The 23,701-nt window shown below is 40.6% G+C and overlaps 1 long non-coding RNA gene across 1 annotated transcript in view; it reads left to right on the forward strand.

Moving 5' to 3' along the window:
* Positions 1–23,022, forward strand: part of LOC119966485 — a 102,453-nt gene extending 79,431 nt beyond the window's left edge. Inside the window, exons 3-4 of the long non-coding RNA XR_005460778.1 lie at positions 18,955–19,018; positions 22,920–23,022. This is a non-coding gene — a long non-coding RNA (uncharacterized LOC119966485). The remainder of the gene's footprint in view (positions 1–18,954; positions 19,019–22,919) is intronic.
* The last annotated feature ends 679 nt before the right edge of the window (positions 23,023–23,701 follow it).

A 23,701-nucleotide genomic window follows, 5' to 3' on the forward strand; every position in this document is an offset into this window, starting at 1 on the left:
GTCTTCTGGTAAGCTCTGATGTTGCCATCCAGTTCCAATGAGTGATTGGATGGGAGTGAAAGAGGATTCTCAGGTGTAGGTTAGAGTGCAAAAGTCATTACACATCCTCTTTGTTATCAACTTTTAAGTATGGGGGTGGGGAAAATGGATGATTGAAGTGGCTGATACATTTGGTATAAATGTACCAAATGTATCAGCCATGTCTGCCTCTGAGGGGGCAGACATGGGCTGGAGACAGGCTCGCATCCTCACTGAGTAGGCAGGTGAATGCCAAGGTGGGCAGGTTAGGAAGGCCCCATCCGCTATGTTGGATTTTCTAAGGCTCCTGTGCTTATATTTGTCTTCCGCCAAACTTTATGGAAAAGACTTGTATAGCTTCCTCACAAAAAACGTGTATATAGATAATAGAGCCGTATCAAAACCTTTGGATGTCCCAAAGCCCACACAGTGAATAAGTATTTCAACTTTAGGAAAAATAATGGGCAGTTTGCGCACAAAAAACTACCAAATTCAGAAAGAGAAAGGAACAGGCAATCTATTATTAGGGATGTTAATTCTCCTCTTCTATTTTGAAATAGTGGAATGGCATCAGTGTTCACTTTGGAGAGTAGACAGGATATCGGTTTAAAAGATGACACCTCGGTGCAGTGGGTTAGCCTGTTGCCTCACGGCGCCACGGTCCCAGGTTTGAACCCGGCTCTGGGTCACTGTCCGTGTGGAGTTTGCACATTCTCCCTGTGTTTGCGTGGGTTTCGCCCCCACAACCCAAAGATGTGCAAGCTAGGTGGATTGGCCACGCATAATTGCCCCTTAATTGGAAAAAATAAATTGGGTACTCTAAATTTAAAAAAAAAAATGACACCTCTGACAGTGTAACACTCAATATTGCACTGGGCTGTAGGCCTAGATTTCTGTGCTCAGGGCTCTGGAGTGAAACTTGAAGCCACAGGCTCCTGTCTCGGTGCGAGTGGTACAATCATAGAATTTCCAGTGCAGAAGGAGGCCATTTGGCCCATTGAGTCTGCACTGGAGCATCCGGAGGAATCCCATGAAGACACTGGGAGAAAGTGCAAACTCCACACAGACAGCCACCTGAGGCCGGAATTGAACCCGGGACCCTGGAGCTGTGAGGGAGCAGTGCTAACCATTGTGTCACAGGGGCGGCACAGCCAACGCTGACATTAAAACCCTGAACCCGTGTCCCGACTTAATTGATCAGCCCTTCGGCAAATCAGCTTATGGTGACCTTGCATCCTGGTTTTTGCTGGGCAAGTCCAAAATTTTCATTTTAACCCCCCCCCCCCCCCCCCCCAAACCAGCCTGACAATTTGCTTAAATTAGCTCAAATGTCCCTTTGGCAGTTTTGTCCATCTTTACATGAACCATATCAGAGATTTCTATCAACACCTCACACCTCCCTTTTTGCATAGCATTAGCATTTTGTTACTTCCTCTCCCCTCCCTTTAATCTCTCACTTTATTTACTGTTGGAAAACCCAAAACAATCTCTTGGCTGCACCCTGGGAATTTGGAATGTTACCCACTCGCCAACCATTGAGCACAGGAATGCTGCCTACAGGCACCCACAGCTGGCATTCAGGATGAACTTTTTCTCCCCAAAATGGACGGTTTTTCAATGAGACAGCTTCTCGCTTCCCTGATTTATTTGCCTTTCAGCGCCCTTATTGACCATTCCATCAGAACACTCTGATTAGCAAATCAGGGATTTCATGCAGGAGGCCAGGTGTTCCGGCTTCCTTCCACAGTCCAAAGATGTGCAGGTTAGGTGGACTGGACATGCTAAATTGCCCCACAGTGTCCAAAGGATGTGCAGGTAAGGTGGGGTTATGGAGAAAGGGTAGGGCAGTGGGCCTAAATAGGGATATATTTCAGTGGGTTGGTGCAGATTCAATGGGCCGAATAGCCTCCTTTTTGCACTTTAGAAATTCTATGGCACGTTCAGCCAAACTTCTCACTGAAAGTTTGTGCTTTCTGTTGTGTTTTGCTGCTTCGGATAACACAGGCTGCTACTTGATGCAGTCTTTTTTTTAATAATAAATTTAGAGTACCCAATTAATTTTTTCCAATTAAGGGGCAATTTAGCATGGCCAATCCACCTACCCTACATATCTTTGGGTTGTGGGGGCGAAACCCACGCAAACACGGGGAGAATGTGCAAACTCCACACGGACAGTGACCCAGAGCCAGGATCGAACCTGGGATCTCGGCGCCGTGAGACTGCAGTGCTACCACTGCGCCACCGTGCTGCCCATACTTGATGCAGTCTTAACTAAAGGATGCTCCAGACTCTGAAATGAGTTCAACGTGTTTATTGAACTATTAACACAGTTCTCAAATGAGTTTGACTCTCTGCTAATTTAACTGTAGTAACTCAGTCTAACTGTACCAGCTTGCTCTAAGCCACGTGCTGGGGTGTGAATGCTGTTGATCAACCCTGTCTAACTCTCTAGATGTCTGTCTGTGGAAAGAGGCAGGGTGTGAGTGTCTCATCCCTTTTATAGTGTTTATGTCATGCCCCCTTGTGGTGATGCCACCTCTGAGTGTCCTGACTGCCCATTGGTTGCGTCCTATTCTGAGTGTTCACTGGTTGCATGTTTGCATATCATGACACTTTCCTCCTTGGGGATCTGGTGCAAACAAAATCTCCCCATTTGAGGTACAGTCACTCATTTAAAATCCAGATTGTACAAATGAAAATAAGCAAAGATTTTAAATGGAGATTGTTCTTATCAACGTTCAATAGAGGATTCTAGGATCTTATGATAAACAATACCTTGATTTCAGTTTTTGTTTTTAAAAGCGAGGCAAAAATATAAATTAAATAAAATTTTGTGGTTTGTAACTGCTGTCTTCAATATTTGGGTGTTTTATAAGGATTGCCATTCTGGGAAATGTCATCACATGGTTTCCTGAATAGAATTCCTACAGTACAGAAGACGACCATTTGGCCCACCGAGTCTGCACCGACCCTCTGAAAGAGCACCCTATCCAGGCCCACTCCCCCGCCCTATCCCTGAAACCCCATAACCCCACCTTATCTGCACATCTTTGGACTGAGGGAGGAAACCGAAGGACCCAGAGGAAACCCCCCACAGACATGGGAGAAAGTGCAAACGCGATACAGACAGTCATCCGGGATCCTGGCGCTGTGAGGCAGCAGTGCTAACCACGCTGCCAATGTGCCACCTTGTCTTCAACTGCAGCTTCCCAAGACTCCTGCCATTGGCCATCCAACATGTCAATCATCACAGAGCCCCACTTTCCCCAAGGCTTTTCTATGTGCCCTGGTTATAGCTTTCATTTCATTTTGGAAATCTGTCCACCTTAAATAAGCTAAATTTTAGTTCTGCATCTGTTCCAGTATTCAGATCAAGGTGGACAGATGTAATTAAGATACAAATCAGTTGTCACTTAATTGAATAGTGGAACATACTTCAAGGTCTGCTCCTGTTCACATGCTCCTTTTTCTTGTGTTGCCCTTTTTAAGATAGGTGAATTGGACATTCTGAATTCTTCCTCTGTGTACCCAAACAGATGCCGGAATGTGGCAACTAGGGGCTTTTCACAGTAACTTCATTGCAGTGTTAATGTAAGCCTACTTGTGACAATAAAGATTATTTTTTAAAAATTAAAGATGCTTCAGTCTTTTAAATTTATCAGGCGGAATTCTAATTGTCACAACACGTCCATCCCCAAATTGCAAGTTGTTAGAGACCAGCATTCTTAACATCGGGAGTTCTTGGATCTTTTGTCAATTAGGCTTGCCTCAGAAACTGCGGCAAGGTCAGCACATTTCTCATTGCCTGTCACTAAATTGCACATAACCGTTTTCCTGCTTTTTGACTGGAAACTTCAGACGCGGTTGTTTAATGATGTGCCAAATATTTTCATTTCGTGGATTCGAAACAAAAACTGGAAATCTGTAAAGCAGTAATTTCTGAGGGGGTGGGCGGGGGAGAGAAGAGCATATGTCAGCGTTCAAAAGGTGAAAAGATGAGTTCACATTTGGGTGGAAATTGCGAACTCTCATCCTAACAAAGAGTCACTATCTTCAGATGTCAACTTGACGTCTCTGCCAAGACTGCCTTGCGTTTTCAATGGCGGGGATTTTCCAGCACTGGGATGGCGGGTCCCACTGCGGCGGATGCAATGAGCCAGCCAAAAATCCATTGGCTTCGGTGGAATCAGAAAATCCCATCAGCGGGTGAGGCTGGAAATTCTACATTCTGGTCATTGTTAGTCCGTTCATATTTTCTTTAAACGTAAGCTGGACTGCTGCACAGGGATGGTGCAGTTTGGTTTAGAAGATAAGTGATGAATAGGCAAAATAGTAATGGACCTATATCGACCCGGAGTTGGAAGAAGTTGCATGTCACTTGTTTAATCAAAGAGTACTTAAATGTTCGATTTTAGGTCAAAAGGTAATACACACTGAGCCCTTGGAATAATTTAAAATTTTCTTCTCTCCACAAATTTTAATTTCAGCAATGTCTTGTAATATTTAAATGTTAAATAATATTAATGTTGGTAATAAGCTCTCTATTCCAGACAGGATGATTTTCATTTGAGACCATGGTAAAGAATAACCCTTTTAAGAAGTGTATAGAATTAGGGAGGAAAATTGTCCGAATAGGTTTCTAATTCAATTTTTTGGATTGAGCCCAAAGAACAAAATGTTGGCAACTGATGTACTGGATGGAAACACATGGATGAATATAAAGTCAAATTTAAAACACATTGACTTTTTTGGGGGTTTTTTTTACCATTGCACAATAAATGGTGCAGAGTGCAAACTGAAATATTTTTATAAGCTATTTTCTTGGCATGTTTTGCAGAACTGTTGTTCATACTGTGGAATAAATCCTTTGACATAACAACAATAGCTTGTATTATTAGATAATGGTTCTAACATAATAAAATGTCACAAGGCGCTTATCAAAAGCATCAAATTAGGCAAGGACCACATTGGGCAAATTAAGGCAGATGGCCAAAGATGTATCCAAGGGAGGTTTTAAGGAGTGTCTAAAAGGAAGAAAGTGAAGTAGAGTCAGAAAGGTTTATAGAGGGATTTTACCAGCTCTGGTCCTTAGCAGCTGAAAGCAAGGCCATCAATGGTGGAAGAATTAAAATCTAGAATGTGCAGGGTTGCATGACCAGCGATATCTGGGGATTGTGGTGCTCAAAGAGATTACAAAAATCGGACAGGGGTGAGGCCATGGAGATATTTGAAAGCAGGAATGAGAATTGTAAAATTAAGGAGTGCTTGGACAGAAACCTTTTGTAGGTCAGTGGGCACAGGGTAGACAGGGCTTCCGTAGAATCCTTACAGTGCAGAAAGAGGCTATTTGGCATATCGAGTCTGCACTGACCCTCCAAAAGAGCACTTAGGCCCACTCCCCCTCCGTATCCCCATAACCCGCGCATTGATCATATCCAGGCCACCTAAACTACACATCTTTGGTTACTAAGGGGCAATTTAGCATGGTCAATCTACCTTACCTACACATCTTTGGACTTTACTGTGACTTGGCAGCAGAGTTTTGGATTAACTCAAGTTTACAGAGGGTAGAATATGGGAGGCTGAGCAGGACAGCTTTGGAATGCACGTTGAATTTGATCGAACACACGGTGACTTGCCAAGGTTTGATGTAAGTGAATCATATTATTATTTTCGTTGCAACTGATAGTACTTACAAATGTGAGCTCTTTGCATGTGAATCGATTCTTAATATGATGTATCCCCTTGCGGTATTCATGCAGGAAGTAATATTCTTGGTATTCAGTAGTCAAGGCACGTGGGTGCTGTAAAATGTTGCTGATGTCTTTTCAAGAATTACATTGAAAACGATCAAATTAATGTCACTCTGGTGTAAAAATTGCCATTTTGGTGTTGAAGCGCAAGAGATTTGGTCACATCTTACATGTAACTTTAGATTATATTGCTCTAATAACCGATTACTCGGCGCTTAACCAACTGTTCTGTTTAAGTTATTGGTTCTTGCAATGCAGGTAACTCTACTTTCTAGCTCCATTTTGCTTTTACTAATGTTTGCTATTCAATTGTTCTATTATGTTCCAGTGTTATGAGAAACAGAATTTAGTTTGTTCGTGATAATTATTGGAATTCTTTAACACGATGATTATTAACTCCAGTTCATAGTGATGTAATAATTTTGCATGATAATAAACTTGTGTGGCCTTTGCCTGTATTTGAACATATTTAACTAATGCTATCTTTTTACCATCCTTGTTTTCTATCCAATAATGTCTTCCTGGGAAGGCTATATGTGAAATATAAAGCTTCAAAGTTTCCTTTTCTTCTTTGTTCATTTCCCATATGGTTCCGCAACCCATCTGGTACCTTTTAATTAACCATAAGAAACATTTCAGGTGAAATCTAAACCTAACCTGCAAAGGTGCACCTCAGCATGTTGGTATGCTTAACTAGATGTTGCATCAACAAAATTCTCAATATAGTCAACATGGGATTTTGCAGTCTCCCTCTTGGTTACTTTCTATCGTGGATGAATGTGACACCGTCAGAGATAAATGCTAATATTGACAGCTCAGTAACTAAGCTTTGTTTTTAAATGATAACCATTGTTCATACCTTTACTTTAAATGGAATGTGCACAATTTCACTAGAAGTGCGAAGAAATAATACAGGTACTGCCTCCACATAAGCTGATATGCCAGTCTAAAAAAAATAGAGAAAATGTAGTAAATATTCAGCAGGTCTGGAAGCATCTGTGGAGAAAGAAACAAGAGTTAATGTTTCAGATTCATGACCATTAGCAGAACAGGATATTTCTGTTTGTTTGCTACACTGGCAGCTCGTAGGTCAGTTTTTGTAAAGGGTCATGGATCAGGAAAGAGCTTTTTTGTCTCCTGACAGCATTTGTATACAGGCCACCGGCGCTTAACATTACCTGTGATCTGAGATTTGAGTCCACATTTCAGTTTCAAGATTTGTTAAACTTAGCAGCATTATAACATTGAATTTTTTCAGTACTGGGTGAATCCAGTAAATGGTGCATCATGCATTCTGCTAAACTAAACAGGAAGACTTCATATCACTGGGCGTAGTAGAAACTGGTTCCACAACTTACTTAGTTTTGTTGAAAATGAAAGAAACTGGAGATGAAGACTAGTATTGAAGATTATAATTATTTGCACATTAATTTGAGAGATCTTTAGAATAGAATAGAATAGCAATAAACTAGAGATCAGTATTCATTAAAACTGCCATGTTCCTTTTTTGGGTTAATCATTTGAATTTCTAACAAGTTGATTTCTCTTTTTTTTTGGAGGGGGAAGGCAATGTGACTTAGCTCTAATAATATTTTGCATTGGTTAACAGTTATCACTTCTGCCTCACAGAGCCAAGGACCCGGGTTTGATTCAGACCGTGGGTGACTGTGGTGTTTGCACGTTCTTCCCGTGTCTGCGTGGGTTTTCTGCCAAAGATGTGCGGGGTAGGTGGGTTGGCTATGCAAAATTACCCCTCGGTGGGGTTACAGGGATAGGGTGGGGGATTGGGCCTGGCTAGTGTGTTCTTTTGGAGGGTCGGTGCAGACTCGATGGGGCGAACGGCCTCCTTCTGTACTGACTGGGTTCTATGATTCTATTTATTGTTTAGTTTGCCTTTGGCAAAAGAACTGCTAAAAGTATGATTTTTCAAAAAATGTTCAGCCTTTGCATGGAATGGGACATTATGCATCCCAGTGGAGGAAATAGAGAACAGCAGGTTATTCAATCCATGAAACCTAATTATGTTACTTAGTTATCTAGGCCAGTGTTTAGCTGAGGAATGGTTGAGGAGATAGTCAATGGAGCAGGTTGTGGGTCTTGAGGAGGGAGTCTTATGAAGACTGGAGAGACATGGATGGAGTGCTAAAGGGTTTTTTGCGGAATAGTTCAAAGCAGCGTTGCTGATAGGACAGCAAAAGACTGAGGCAGTTGAGCTCAATTTGGAGACATTAAATTAAAAACCAGTGTTCCAAAGATGAGTCATATTGGACTCAAAAGGATTTCTCTCCACATGTTGCCAGACCCACTGAATTTTTGAAGCACTTCCTGTATTTATAACAAATCTTTGCACTTACTGCCAATGTCAAGAGCTGAGGTTACCAAAATTGCCCCACTGATAATTTAGAAACTCTAAGGGTTTTGGATGACCAAGTCCCTATATTATGCAATTCTGAGGACTCTATTTAATTGAAAGAATACTGAAGAAATTACTTCTTTATATGAAGGACTAATCTTCATCAAAAACTGAGCAAAATAAATTGGCTAAAATCGCTTGAAAGAAGAGTTCATTGAATGCGTTTGTAAAACGTCGAGGTATCAACTAGGACAGTGTTCTTCAAACTTTTTTTCCGGGGACCCTTTTTTACCAACCGGCTAACCTTCGGGACCCAACCCGGCCGACCTTCGTTATCCACGCCGGCTGACCTGCACGACCCACCATTTTCTCTTACCTTGTTTGCTGCTGACAAAAATGGAGGAAATGGTTTTGGGTCCCTTTGGCCCTCGTACACGCTCCTCCAATGGAACCTGTTGGAGGAAGGTGAAGCCTTCCTCTGTCGGAAAGTATGGAGTCTCCATCTGTCCGAAGTTCTGAATTTTTTTCCTGTAAAATTTTATAAACTAAACCCCCCCCCAACTTGTAGAAAAAAAATTAAAATAAAATGAGTAAAATAAATGAAAAAAATTAATAAAATTTTTTCCACCTTGTAAAAAAGAAAAAAATGAATAAAATAAATTTAAAAAATAAAAATTAAATGAATAAAAACCACTACAGAGCATGTAAAACCAAAAGCTGCAACCGTTTTTTAAAAAAGCAGCCGCACTGTGCATGTGTGCCCGATTATCGTGCGCGCATGCGCAATGCAGACAAATTTTTAATTTTTTTTAACATGTTCGCGGCTGCTTCCAGCCGGCGTTATGAAAAGCCGGCTGCTGTGCGGGGATTTGCATGATCGGGAGCGCCGCGGACAACGGCTCTGCGACCCTCCTGGCACCCGCCCGCGACCCCGACTTTGAAGAACACTGAACTAGAAAGCAGGCTGTTTTAGATTTGGTATTGTGAGATTAATTTAGCAATCTTATTGTAAATAATCCTCTTGGGAAGTGTGATCACAATATATAATAACTTAATGCTAAATTTGATAGTGACCTGGTTACATCCAAAACTAGGGTCTCAAATTTAAATTAAGGCAATTACGGAGGTATGAGGAATGAGTTGGCTGAGGTAGATTAAGAAATTAGATGAAAAGATATGGCAGAAAAGCAATAGTGAATATTTTTAAACGTTCATATTTTTCAATGAATATACAATCACTTGTGGACTAAGAGCTCTCAGCAAAAGTTATAGAAGAGAAGTTAGAAATAGTATCAGATTAAATTAATAATTTGCCATGTTGCTTAAAAAATGTAGCAAGCCCAAGGTTTAAAAAGTCATCAAGTTGACCATGAAATTGATTGAGAGAAAATAGAATCTAAGAGTAAACTTAAAAAAAAATAGAGAAATAGATCAAGAGCTTTTACAAGTATGTGAAAATGAAGAAATTCTTCAGCGGGATTCTCTGACCTGCGGCTAGAGAGTCTAAAACTCAGGGTAATGGTCTTAGGATAAGGGCTGCGATGAAAAGTGGTTTCTTTGTGAACAGGCTTTGGACTCCTTACATGCATATTGTAGTCTGGAGTTCTAGATAGTGATAATGGAGGCTCCAACATCCTTCCATCACATGACTGACTAGGAAAATCTCCCACCCTTACTGCCTACCATTGGTATGTATTGGAAAGATTTACAGGCTGGTAATCATGACTGCCTCTTCCTTGACCATCCTATTCCTGGGATGGGACTCGAACAGGGAACTGCTGGCTCAGAGTCGGGGTGCTACTCGCGCACCATAAGACCTCCATATAAAGAAGGAAAGACTGGAATTGATAGATTTTAGGACAGTAGAGCAATTGAGAAATATGGAGATAGGATAGGGAAGTAGACATAGAACTTCAACGATGATCTTATTGAATGACAGAGCAAGCTTGAGATGTTGTATTACTCATGGTGCTTTAAGAAATATATCATCCGTCTCCTGTATGGAAAACTGTAGAATTCAGCTCCACTACTAGAATACAAATGCAAGTGACTTATTACCAATGTAATCACGGGCACAGTGTCATTGTCTAGTTTTCCTGAAAATCATTATACATTAATAACACTTTTTGTCTGAATGCTTTACCCTATAACTTCGATTCCAGAGAGTGCTTTTTTAAAAATTACAATTCTTAGGGTCCCAAATGAAAACCCAACTATTATCAATTTGTAAAACTGAGGAAATGTTACAACACCACAGAACTGATAACACTGATCAATAGGTATCTTGTACATTAAAACAAACTTTAATTTGATCACAGAAGTAACCATATTCGCAAAATAAATAGTGACATCAGTTCTTAAGTAAAAGAAGAAACCTTAACTTACTTCCTAAACCTGCCGCTATATTCCAATTAAGCAAACCAATATATACTAAATATCACTGATGAATAAAGTTAGCAACAAGTCTTTAGTTGCTTTTCTCTGTGAAGAATCATTAAAGAGAGAACCTTTCAGGAGAAAAGAAACATCTCTGTTCAGATTAGAGATCTAGGAACTACTGACACTTCAGACAGACCTGGCTCCTCCCATTAACTACATCACCTGCACCCAAAGCATAGGCATTCCTTTGTCTCTTACTGCATGTCCCTTAACTTGATTAGCCAGGATCAAACACAATACACGTCATAAATTATGTACACCCCAGAGCTCCTTCAACAATATTCTATTAGCTAGCTATCTGTAAACAAGTAAATGGTTCTCAAGATGTATTAAAAGAACATTTCGTCTGCAAATCAATGATTACCTCACTTTTTATTGAATTATAGAATCCTTAAAGTGCAAAAGGAGGCCATTCGAAGCATCAAGTCTGCACTGACTCTCTGAAAGAGCACCATACCTCGGCCCCCACCCTATCCCTGTAACACCAACTAACCTGCATATCTTTGGACAGTAAAGGGCAATTTAGCATGGCCAATCCACCTAACCTGTACATCTTTGGCTGTGGGAGATAACTGGAGCATCTGGAGGAAACTCTCACAGACATGGGGAGAGAGTGTAAACTCCGCACAGTAGCACAAGGCTAGAATTGAACCCGGTCCCTGGAGCTGTGAGACAGCAGTGTTAACCACTGGGTCACCTTTACTGCACCTTCATCGCTGCACAAGCAGTCATACTGTCTCTATGCATCTTAACCCAGGTTTTAATAACAGTGCAAAAAAAAAAGACTATTTCTTACGTTTACCATAAAATGTCTAAACATTTGGTGTACTCTGAGGTGGCATGATCTGGTCAGGCTTCACAGAAAAAAATAACTTCTAACCTAACTTTAACCAATATGCAGCTTTCAACAAATTTGAGTGAAAATAAGGTTTTCATTTTACTTTTGCTATGGCTGCACAGTGCCTCTGATCTAAAACTAGCTGACGCTGTGTATTGGCAAGCACCCTTTTCTGTTGCATGGTTGCAAATTGACCATTGACAAGCCAAACAGGATTTGGCATATGTGTTTATGCAGGTGCTAGATCTGGACTCCTGATTGCTAAATTTTACATGTTTGAGAACGTGGGTGGAAGTGCTCAGCTTCTTGACATTAGATTTTGTAAAGTGTCCCTAAGGTCCAAAGGGCCCCTGAGTTCCTTCAAAAGTTTGACCTGTTTGGGGGCCTCACGGTAGCATGGTGGTTAGCATCAATGCTTCACAGCTCCAGGGTCCCAGGTTCGATTCCCGGCTGGGTCACTGTCTGTGTGGAGTCTGCACGTCCTCCCCGTGTGTGCGTGGGTTTCCTCCGGGTGCTCCGGTTTCCTCCCACAGTCCAAAGATGTGCGGGTTAGGTGGATTGGCCATGCTAAATTGCCCGTAGTGTAAGGTTAATGGGGGGATTGTTGGGTTACGGGTATACGGGTTACGTGGGTTTAAGTAGGGTGATCATTGCTCGGCACAACATCGAGGGCCGAAGGGCCTGTTCTGTGCTGTACTGTTCTATGTTCTATAGGTTGCACAGTGTTGAGCCCAAATTCTCCCTGATGAAGTCTTGCAGCACTCTGTTGTGGAATCAGATCAAGTTTCGATTTTAAAAGTTGTATTCGAAGTGTTACAACTCAAAATGGGCAGTAAAATGTCCAACTTGCAACCTGCTCTTTTTTGATATCAGAAAAAAATATATATTTATTTTCATAAAATAGTGTCTGAGTATGTGAGGGTGTAATTTGAAATCAAGTTGTCCATGTAATGCAGGCTGTTCCTCGAATGCCCTCCTGCTTACTGAATTTCCCAAATAAAAAAATCCTATCACTGTCCTCGTCAAAGGAAATTATTGTGGACTTGGCCCAAATGTCCATCATAAGTATCTGCTTAAAAATGCAAGGATCTTGGATTCAGATTCTGGAGTATGTATGTTTGATTCTCTACTACTTAAGAGGGAAAACTGGTCTTGTTTGTCAGAACTACACAACTTGTTCACAGTGCTTTATGAATCTTCAGCCCAGACCACTGTTGTCCTACCCGTGGGCAATTCTGAAGTGGCAATGATTTTTTGTTTTAGTAGTGCGGTTGTTAGTTTCCACTTGACTGATTCTATAATTATTTAATATATAATATTGTCAAGACTTGTTCTTCACATAGCCCGTGTCTCTCTCTATCTCGATAACTGCTGCACCATCTGTATGTGCTTTTTGGTTTTAGACACATTGTGCTCCATCTGCTGGCAAATAAAATCTTAACAGACTATTGACTGTGCTCTGTGACCGCTGTGCTTGCAGTGATCTCTACTTCTTCGATTTTAACTTTCACTCAAAATACTGACCAGTAAAGATCCATGATCATAGGAGGGGATAAATGTCATTGAGGCGACTGCTGACCTGAACCTATCAATCCGTGCCGGTAACCAGCTGAAGAAATGGAACTCCGCTACATCACTAAGTCCGATTTAATTTTGACAACTAAATAGGAGTAGGGGGGAATGAAAGTTTATTATTTTTTTCATAATTGGGTGAGATTAAACTGGAATGCACACATAAGTAATACGTTTGAAGAAAGAATAGGAGGAGAAAAGGCAACCTGAATGAAATAAAATGAAAATCGCTTATTGTCACAAGTAGGCTTCAATGAAGTTACTGTGAAAAGCCCCTAGTCGCCACATTCCGGCGCCTGTTCGGGGAGGCTGGTACGGGAATTGAACCGTGCTGCTGGCCTGCCTGGGTCTGCTTTCAAAGCCAGCGATTTTTAGCCCTGTGCTAAACCAGCGGAGCTGATACCAATTGCACACCTAATTAGATCAGAGAGAATTTCCTGAGCCTGCCAGCAACCTGAGCCTTAAAACAACGTTGACTCCATAAATTTGATTCATTTTGAAAATGGATACACTCAGAAGGTTGCATCATTGAGGTAAGAAGTGAGATGATTTGCTTGAGCACGGTAGCGCAGTGGCTAGTACAGTTGCTTCACAGCTCCAGGGTCTCGGGTTCGATTCCCATGTGGGTAGCTGTCTGTTGCAGAGTCTGCACGTTCGCCCTGTGTCTGCGTGGGTTTCCTCCGTGTGCTCCAATTTCCTCCCACAATCCAAAGATGTGCAGGTTAGGTGGATTGGCCATGCTAAATTGCCCTTGGTGGCCAAAGAAAAAGATTAGGTGGGGTTACTGGGTTGCGGGGATAGGTTGGAAGTGTGGGTTTAAGTGGAGTGCTCTTTCCAAGGGCTGGTGCAGACTAGATGGGCCGAATGGCCTCCTTCTGCACTGTAGATTCTATGAGCCCTCAAAAGCCCACGGCATTTATTATTTTTTAAAATTTTCAATTGTTGAGAGTCCAACCATCCAACATATTTGGCATCAAGACTGCATTTCAAGAGGATAAGTCAAGATAAGAGTGGGATGGAGTGTCCATCTGAACCAAGTTACCAAAAAATGTAACCAACATCTGTCAAATGTGCATGGACTAAAGCCATATATTGTTGAAACAAGCCTTTTGCTCCCAAATTTTCAGAATGACCTTCAAAACAAAGAGCTGTAAGCTTTTGTATCACCCTAGTTACCTTTGTCACTCTTTCCCTCTCTCTCTCTCTCTCTCTCTCTCTCTCCAGCCTCTCTCACTCATAATGTGTAAGGATGTGAAATGGACTCAATAAGTGAACATTTATCAAATGTATGTCCCAAGAGCTATATCTAATTTCTTTCTGAAATTACGTAATGTTTTGGCCTCAACTGGTTTCTGTGGTAGTGAATTCCACAGATTCACCTTTCTCTGGGTGAAGAAATTTCTCCTCAACTCAGTCCTAAAAGGTTACCCCCTGTCCTCAAACTATGACCCCTAGTTCTGGACTTGTTTCTATGGGATCCCTTTTCACTCTTCTAAACGCCATTGAATATAATCCTAACCAATTTAGTCTCTCCTCATATGACAGTCCCACCATCCCAGGAATCAGCCTGGTAAACCTTCGCTGCACTCCCTCCATAACAAGAACATCCTTCCTCCGATAAGGGCACCAGAACTGCAGACAATACTCCAGGTGTGCCCTCACAATTGCACTAAAATATCCCTATTCCTATACTCAAATCCTCTCACTATGAAGGCCACACACCTTACTGCCTGCTGTACCTGTGTGCTTACTTTCAGCGACTGGTGCCAGAGGACACTAAGGTCTCGCTGGGTATCCATCTCGCTCAATTTACACCATTCAAATAATAATCTGTCTTCCTATTTTTGCTATCATTTTAATTTGTTTTGTATAAGAAAGTTCCATTTATATTATAGCCTCCGGGCATGCTAAAATACTTCATTGCCAATTTTAAAAAATTATTCTTTGTGATTGTGTCGGGCATTGTTGACAAGTATGGTATCTACTGCCATCTGCAGTTACCCTGAGAAGGTGCTGGAGAGTCACTTCCTTAAACCACAACAATGTCGCTGGTAGGGTGGCAAGGCGGTGCAGTGGTCAGCACTGCTGCCTCATTGCGCTAAGGACCCCGGTTCAATCCCAGCCCCAGGTCATTGACCATGTGGAGTTTGCACATTCTCCCCATGTCTGCATGGGTCTCACCCTAAAGATGCGCAGGGTAGGTGGCTTTGCAATGCTAAATTGCCCCTTAATTGAAAAGATTTTGTAGAAAAGAAATAGGGCGTGGTTATTATATAAAACAAGGTTTATTAAAATAAAAACAATAATAAACTTTTCAACTTCAACTCTAACACTAACATGCAGTTTCTTAACCGTAACACACTAGTTTCCATTAAACAGCACATAAAGTAAACACACAGCTCTCATTCCACTTATATAGGCAGGCAAATATGATACTTTCATTTGTGGAGCAATTCTCTACTGTAAGTTCCTTGAGAACCGTTTTTGATAGTCTGCATCTGGAGCAGCTTATTTCATGACCTCTCCGGGTGATTTTTCAAATACCTTCTCTCTCTACCTGTTCAAAACAGGATTTTCTCTCTCTCACTCTAAGCACCACCCAGCCCCTCACACAAAAGAGCAGAGCCATGCTGTTGATATGCAACTAACCTCTGATTGATGGACAAAGAGGCCATCAGACTCTGTAATAGGATAGCTGGTCAGACAGGAGAGTCCCGACGGACAATGGATCTCAAGATCCCTTGCTGAACTGGGCTATGCTGTGTATTTCCACTAGCAAGTTTAAGTCTGAATGGGACAATGTAACTCATGCCAGGTGTGGGTGTTTCCCTCTGACTCTGTGCTCGCAGTTTTGTTTCCTCAGGTTTAACCTGAAATTGTCTGCTACATCTTTGATCTTGTTTCTGGACCCAATTGATTAATATCTCCGTTGCATAACAGGTGACCTGATGGAGATCTTTAATGCTTTTGAGGGTTACCATGACTTAAATAATAGATTGATTGATTGTATCCACAGATTGGGAAAATGGAAAGTGAAAGTCCAAATTTAATATAGTCAAAAGTAGAACTGAAAGGAAGGTCGGGTGAAATTTAATTTCAGAGAGTGGTTTAGAATGGGAAATTGTCTTCTGCAAATGGTTGAAGTAAAAGCCATACATCTTTTAAATGGCAATTAAATAATTATTTGAATTCCATTCAAATTTTAAAACTTTCATTCGTATTTTAAGATGCTGCTGAGATCTTTATCTCCAAACTCCTCCAGTTTGTGGTCCTGAGTGTTGAGTGATACATTTCTGTGGAGTTCAGGGATGTTCATTGGGTTTTGCACACACTATTTTAGACAACTAATCTTTGTAAAGCATGCAGAAAGTCTATTGCAAAATTCTCTAACTTCAAATCCCTCCATGATCTCACTCTCTCCCTATCTCTACCTTCCTCCCTCTAGCCCGACAATCCTCTTAAGATCTCTGGCCTCTCGTGCATCCCCAGTTTAAATCGCTACGCAGTGTCAACGATGGCCCAGTTGGTAACATCTGAGTCACAATTTTCCGGGTTCAAGTCCCACTCCAGAACTTGAGTGCAAAAATTAAGAAATCAAGGCTGACCCTCCAATGCAGTGCTGAGTGAGTGCTGCCTCAGATGCCGTAATTTGATGAGATGTTAAACTCCACCCTGTCTGCCTTCCGGGTGGGTATAAAAGATTCCATGCTACTTTGAAGAAAAATGGGGACGTTATCCCTAGTGTCCTGCACAATATTTATTCTTCAATCATCATCACAAAAATTTTTTTTTTTCCCAATTAAGGGACAATTTAGCATGACCAATCCCTGCACATCTTTGGATTGTGGAGGAGAGACCCACGCAGGCACGGGGAGAATGCGTAAACTCCACATGGAGTCGGATTAACTGTATATTATCACACTGGGAGCAAGTCTGGCAGCATCCATTGAGATTGTTTTTATAAATTTACAGTACCCAATTCATTTTACCAATTAAGGGGCAATTTAGCATGGCCAATCGACCTACCTTGCACATCTTTGGGTTGTAGGGGTGAAACACACGCAAACCAGGGGAGAACATGCAAACTCCACACGGACAGTGACTCAGAGCCGGGATCGAACCTGGGACCTCGGCGCCGTGAGACTGCAGTGCTACCACTGTGCCACCATGCTGCCCTCTCATCCATTGAGTTAACGTTTTGGGAGAAGAAACTTTTCTTGAAAACTGTTCTGCTCAGCACTCGGGAGACCCCAGGGAGGAAAGTTGCTTTAGGGATGTCCTCGAACCATGCCTGAAGAAGCCAAATGTCCTTTCTGACTGGTGGCAGTCCCAGGGTTTCTGATTGACCAATAATAGCTGAACTGGATTTAGCTGTGTTATGGAACTTGACAAATATCTGATCTATCTTCGATGATTACTTCAATTCAATCATACTGGTCACTTGCGTAAGCAGTCCCTGTGTTTTATGATTGGATTGTGGCATATGGTTATTCTGCTGAATATCTATTGCAGGAGGTTGCCATCCGGAGCATAACAGTTGTATCCCCATGTTGTTTCTTTCATGTGTGCTGTTATGCACCTCTGAAGATGTTTGCGAGGTGGATTGAAACACTTTCCTAGGACTGGTGATCTGCTTTATTTTTGTAGTCTGTGATTGCATACAGTGTCGTGTCTAATCAAAACTCATTCCCCAATGTAATTTGAAACTCCCATAGTGAATAAAGTTGCATAAGACCTCACTATTCGTCTTAGTGAGCCAACTTAGTTTCCCTGGTCAGCATTCTGGCCCTGGCCAGCTCTGAGCTTAATCTGAGCAGATTTTCCCAGAACTAAAGCAAAGTACTGTGAGTGCTGGAAATCTGAAATAAACTCAGAAAATCCTGGTCAATCTCTTTGGAGAGAGAAATAAAGCTAATGTTTCTGGCTTGTTGTTTGTTTTCAATAATGTAAAGTCACAGATTACTCATAAGGATTGTGTAAGCATGTTAAGAGGAGATATATATGGAGAGAAAGCTTGAAGCCATCAACAGCCTGGCTGGATGGATGGCCTCTGTCCAAACGCAAAAGTGAAACTAAGACGAGATGATATGACGCCCTTCCCATCTGGTGATGTCATGCTGCTATCACTTAAAGGCATAATATAACCGGTGTGACCTTTCATCAGAGCTCAATTAGCCTGCGTGATCATGAAAAGTTTTTATGATGCTCTCTTGTCAGCCTTGACCACAGAAAGTAGGTGGGCTGTCCCTCTGACTTTAGAAACATAGAAAACAGGAGCAGGAGGAAGCCATTCGGCCTTTCGTGTCTGCTCCACCATTTATCCAACTCAACCGCCTAATCCTGCTTTCATTCCCTTCGGAACTCTCCTGAGTGTTATCAGTAGAATGATGAGTAAAGCGGGCAAGATCTTTCTTTGTATCACACCGTCACTCCACCATCCTTCCAAAAAGAGTATTTTCAGAAAATGCCCAATACCTGGCTCAAGTGAACAGTTTATCCCAATGATAATAGGTGTCAATATTGGCATTAATGCTTTGCAAAATAATAAATTAGCCATTGTCTCCAATCCTCATAGAAATGCATCATCAGTGCCTGGCTCATGAACAAATACATGAATCAACATTTATTTACTGCTTTATCTTCCTCACCAGCATACGGAAGCCAGTATACAGATGCATGACCATGAAGCCGTCTTGTTTTGATAAAATTATTGTTGCTTTGAATAGCTGCAGCATATGCTCATAAGGAAAATGTATGAGCCAATTTTCGTTTGAAATATACAACTTAATTTCCAAATCCTTATCTGTGGAAACATGATTTTAAAATTCTGAAGCATGTCTGGAGCATTTCCCTATGAAGATTGTTGACCGATGGAGAACAACGTGTAAATAGAAATCAAAATGCAATTAATTTCAAACCGAATGAATGTCATTTTTGAATCAGTTTTTTGTGTTAATTTGCTGTTTTATGTTCCTCACCAGGATACGGAAGACTGGAGAAGAGATAGATTGTTGACCATGAAGCTTGTTTTGTTGTAATAATTTGGTGAGTTGGAATTTACATGTTAACATTTAGTGTTGATCGTGTAACTGTACATTCAATAATCACTTCAAATTTAACTCTGATATTAAACCTCTTTTTAAGGTTATTTTAAGAATGGTGTAGCACGGTTGTGGACATGCCAATGTGATGGAGGATATACATTCTCAATTTTATGGACAATCCTTGAAATTTAGTTTTTATGCTCTTTTATAAGGCTCTTTAGCAACTCTTTTTACAGTAATAATTGTTCAGCCATTCTCCATTTATGGTACCGTTTGTGGTACTGTTTCAGTTCGAAGCAACAAAGGAACTGCAGAAGGACTTTGGTAGAATTTGCATGTGAACAGGGCCATGTTATGAAAGATTCATTTGAATATGAAATGAGGGGAAGGAAATTGCATTTATGTGAAGTCAAAAATCTCCCAGCGGTTTCGCAAACAGCAGTTGTTTGTTTTAAAATGTTTCTTTTAAAGTGTAATTTTGCCATATGTGGCTTTCAGCTTGTATAAAAGTATGAATGACCAAATCATTAAGTTTTGGTAACCGTGGTTGTGGGAGCAATACTAGCTGCAACCCCCAGGAAATGTCCTTGCACCTCTTCAACTTGTAGCGCCTGACTTTGGTATCCGCCAAGCCAGCAGGTAACATTGAATTCCCCCATCTGGAGTAGATGCTGCACCCTTGCTGCTCTGTGTTGCTTCCAGCATTCAACGTGGAGGAGGAAAACTGATTCATCAATTGAGGGAGGGTGATAATTAACAGGAGCTTTCCTTGAACATATTTGAACTGATCCTAGGAGACTACCTGGGGCCCAGAGTCACTGTCGAGTGCTCCCAAGACCATTCACTCCCATCTGTTTACCACTGTGCCACCACTTCTCTGATGGTCATGGAGGAGATTGGGGCATTGGCTGTAAGGTATGATTCTGAGAGTATGTCCATATCAAGCTATTGCTCGACTGGTCTGATGGTTATCCAATTTTAGTATAAGTACCTAGATGTTACTCGGGACTTTGCAGTGTTGTCTGGGCTGAATGTGCCTTTGTTATGCCTGTGCTTAGGTGGATGCTGAGTAGACTGTCCAGTTTTATCCTTTTATTAGATGTTTTCTGATGTTGTTTTATACAAATGAACATTTCAGAGGGCATTTCAGAGTCGCATGTTGGCTGTACCAGGGTATGGACAAAAGATTTTCTTGCCTCAAGGGTATTGGCTAAATGGATTTTAATAAAGATCTGGCAGTTTCATGGTCACCATTATTATTGATGGTTTTTTATTACAGATTTATTCAGTTTAAATTCCCTAACCACTGTCTCCAGATCATTAGTCTAAGCACCGGATTACTAGACCAGTTATATAATCTCAATGCTTCCTGTACATAGGATGTCGATCCTTCTAAACATAGAGTAATTGAAGTAAATTAGAAATGGTTCAGGAATACATTTGTCATAGTCAAATTAGCATGATTAGGAAACATTCAAAAGGATTTTTATTTGAATAGTCACTAAATTTATTTTGATCCTCACACTGCCTCAGTTTCCACCTTTTTGCCATTATTCAAACTATTTGTGGAAAAATTTAGTAGCTTCAAGATAACTGATCAGTGGAGACATTCAATAAAATTCATTCTCTTTTGTTATCCCATTCGTATTAACTGCACAATTTAAAAAAAAATTTTTTTTTAAAATATTTTTTAAAATAAATTTAGATTACCCAATTATTTTTTCCAATTAAGGGGCAATTTAGCATGGCCAATCCACCTACTCTGCACATTTTTGGGTTGTGGGGGCGAAACCCACGCAGACACGGGGAGAATGTGCAAACTCCACACGGACAGTGACCCAGAGCCGGGATCGAACCTCAGTGCCGTGAGGCAGTTGTGCTAACCACTAGGCCACCGTGCTGCCAACTGCACAATTATGCACATAAGTTGTAAGACAAGTTTAAAAGCTTGGAAAATAACATTTGTGTTATTTATAACAGCATGGCAAGAATATTAACAGTGATCCAACTGGGATTTTTATAATGGATATTTGATGTGATTGTTTCAAGTATTTGAGACCAATACCGTCAAAATGTGTTGAACTATTTTTGTAGGTCCATCTGTTGTCTGTAATGGGGATGTTGTCTGGCCGTGTTAGTCACACATTTGACAGATTTTCGATGTAGACTCCTGATTGTAAATGTCCATCAGTTTCCCAATGTATGTAGCATTTCAACTTGGCCAGCAAGTATTACTGATAACTACTTTTTTTAAAAATTAGATTTTATTTTCCCTGTACAATTGACATGAATGAATCTTAACCTGGTAAATTCTGAAATTTGTTCCACTTTACCTGGATACAGTTAAAGTGGTTGAAAAGAAATTGTTCACGTGCATTGATTTCTTTTGAAAGCAATCTTGCCCCCACCCTCCAAATTATGACTGTTAGTTGTGCCTTCATTTGTATGTTGAATACCTTCCCTCAAATGTACTTTGTTGCTGTACAAGATGTAACACTTCAATTTGACTGGTCATGTTCAATTCTCACCTAAAATTGTCAAGTAATTTCATGGCTTATGAAACATGTTCAGATGTGCAGAGTATGGATTTGAAATCGCTTTGAAGTTCAGTGAGGAATGTTGCCTTTCAGTTCAGATCTGGTATTTTCGCCAACCAAACATTTTGATCTGTTTGCATCAATCTGATCTGATGCACTTCTTTAAATAGTCACTAGTTTGGTCCATTTTGTACGATATTACCAAGTAATCAGATGTGGAAGCTTTAATCAGTACTCCCTACAAGTTTCAGCAGTGAGTGTTGAAACGTTATTGGCAATGAGAAAGAATAAAGCCATAGCCTGAAACTGTTGTTGCAACAGCTGATCTGCTCTCTCTATTCCAAGGGCTATTTATGGCAGATTTAGATGGTATCAGAGCTCACTGTTCAGTCCATAAATGGATGGTCCTACGTGTCATTGCCACACTGCAATTGGCCCCGAGTCCTCAGAGGTTAAAATGAGTCCATAGTTCTATCTGAGGAACTGACTGCGTTAAGAGTGGTATATGATGGATAGATAGTTGGATGGAAACTTGTGTGTAACCACAGCGGCGTAGCCGTTACTTCAGGACTGCTCTTTTTAAAGTATCTCTCTTGCCGTGGGAAATCAATTGGAAATATTGAATGTCGACAAAGGAAACTGTTAACTTGTCCTTGAAATAATTGGATAGGAGACGCTTGGAATTCTCTTGACTACAGGTCCAACCTCCACACTTTGCTGCAGCATTTGTTTATTTCATTATTGGCATTCGAATAATATTTGGCAATCCTTTTAGCTTTAAGTGCAACTTTGTTTTGCTTAAAGACCTAAAAGCCTGAAGTACTTAATTTCCCCCAGATGATATTTGCTGGGATACTTCTTTATATGGAGGCAACGGATTAAATATAATCCTGAAGTTTTAAAATTTAACTAAACTCTTGAAGAGGAACTTTCGCTTCCACTGAGGTAAGTGGGATGTTTTTTCAATAGGTGTAATAAGGACATTTTAACAGCTGTTTCACTGAGGATGTTACTTGATGCTGAAAAATCTTTTGTTTACCAATATGTGCATGTCTTATCATTGTTGATCATGTGATTGCCTAGGGTTTGCTTTTTGTTTTCTGAAGAAAATTACATGATCTGAAATACAGTGGGATGCTCAGAAAAATGGCTATTTGGATCAGTTCATTTAAAAAAACCTGTTCACTGGGACTTAAATGTATCCACTCAAATTGATTTAAATTGGTAACTGCATAGATCAAATAAATCACTTCAGACAAGGCACAGTTGAAAACTCTTCAAATAAAATTGGAGCACATTGAAATCAATTACATTAGTTAAACGGGATACAACTTTCGATAACTTTGTTTTTTTATTCTTTCACAGTTCTTCCAAGAAATTAAATGTATATAGTGAATGGTTTTGAACATAACATGACTCTGACTGTATGTTAGTAAATTATGTCGTAACGGCTGTTATGCATATTCATTGCAACAAAAATAAAGTGGATTTTTTTCAAAATTGTTTTACGCTTTCTCCTAAGATGGGCAGGTTGACAATTTGAGCTTGAATCTGTACATTTTCATATTCTCACTCCAACAATTGAAATATTGTACCTGGAACTGATGGCCATTGGTTTTGGATTGCTCCAGCGAGCACAGTTATGATGGACTAAATAGTCTCATTTGTGCCACAAACCTCTTCTACTATGTGACATTCAGTCATCTAGGAGTAGGCCACCTGGCCCTTCGAGCCTGCTCCGCCATTCAATGAGATCATGGCTGATCTTTTGTGGACTCAGCTCACTTTCCCACCCGAACACCATAACCCTTTATTCCTTTATTCTTCAAAAAACTATCTATCTTTATCTTGAAAAGATAAATGTCATGCAGCAAGTTATACCTAGATGCAGCTTTTTAGATTCTCCCATTTCCTCATAGATCTCCATTAAAGTTTCAGTTTTGTTCAATAAAATGAAAGTGAATGTTAACTTGGCAGTTATCTCTGTACTGCAGAAAAGCAGACCTCTTCTGTGCTGGAATGGGAAATCACTTTAAATGGTTGAGGGCCCTTTAATCAAGAATTTACAAACATTTAATTTGCTCACACTTGCCATGGCCTAATAGCACAACTCTTGGTCTTTTCACCTTGGTCTCATTTTACTCATT

This window comes from Scyliorhinus canicula, chromosome 5 (assembly GCF_902713615.1).
Source record: "Scyliorhinus canicula chromosome 5, sScyCan1.1, whole genome shotgun sequence".
In the NCBI taxonomy this organism is placed as follows: domain Eukaryota; kingdom Metazoa; phylum Chordata; class Chondrichthyes; order Carcharhiniformes; family Scyliorhinidae; genus Scyliorhinus; species Scyliorhinus canicula.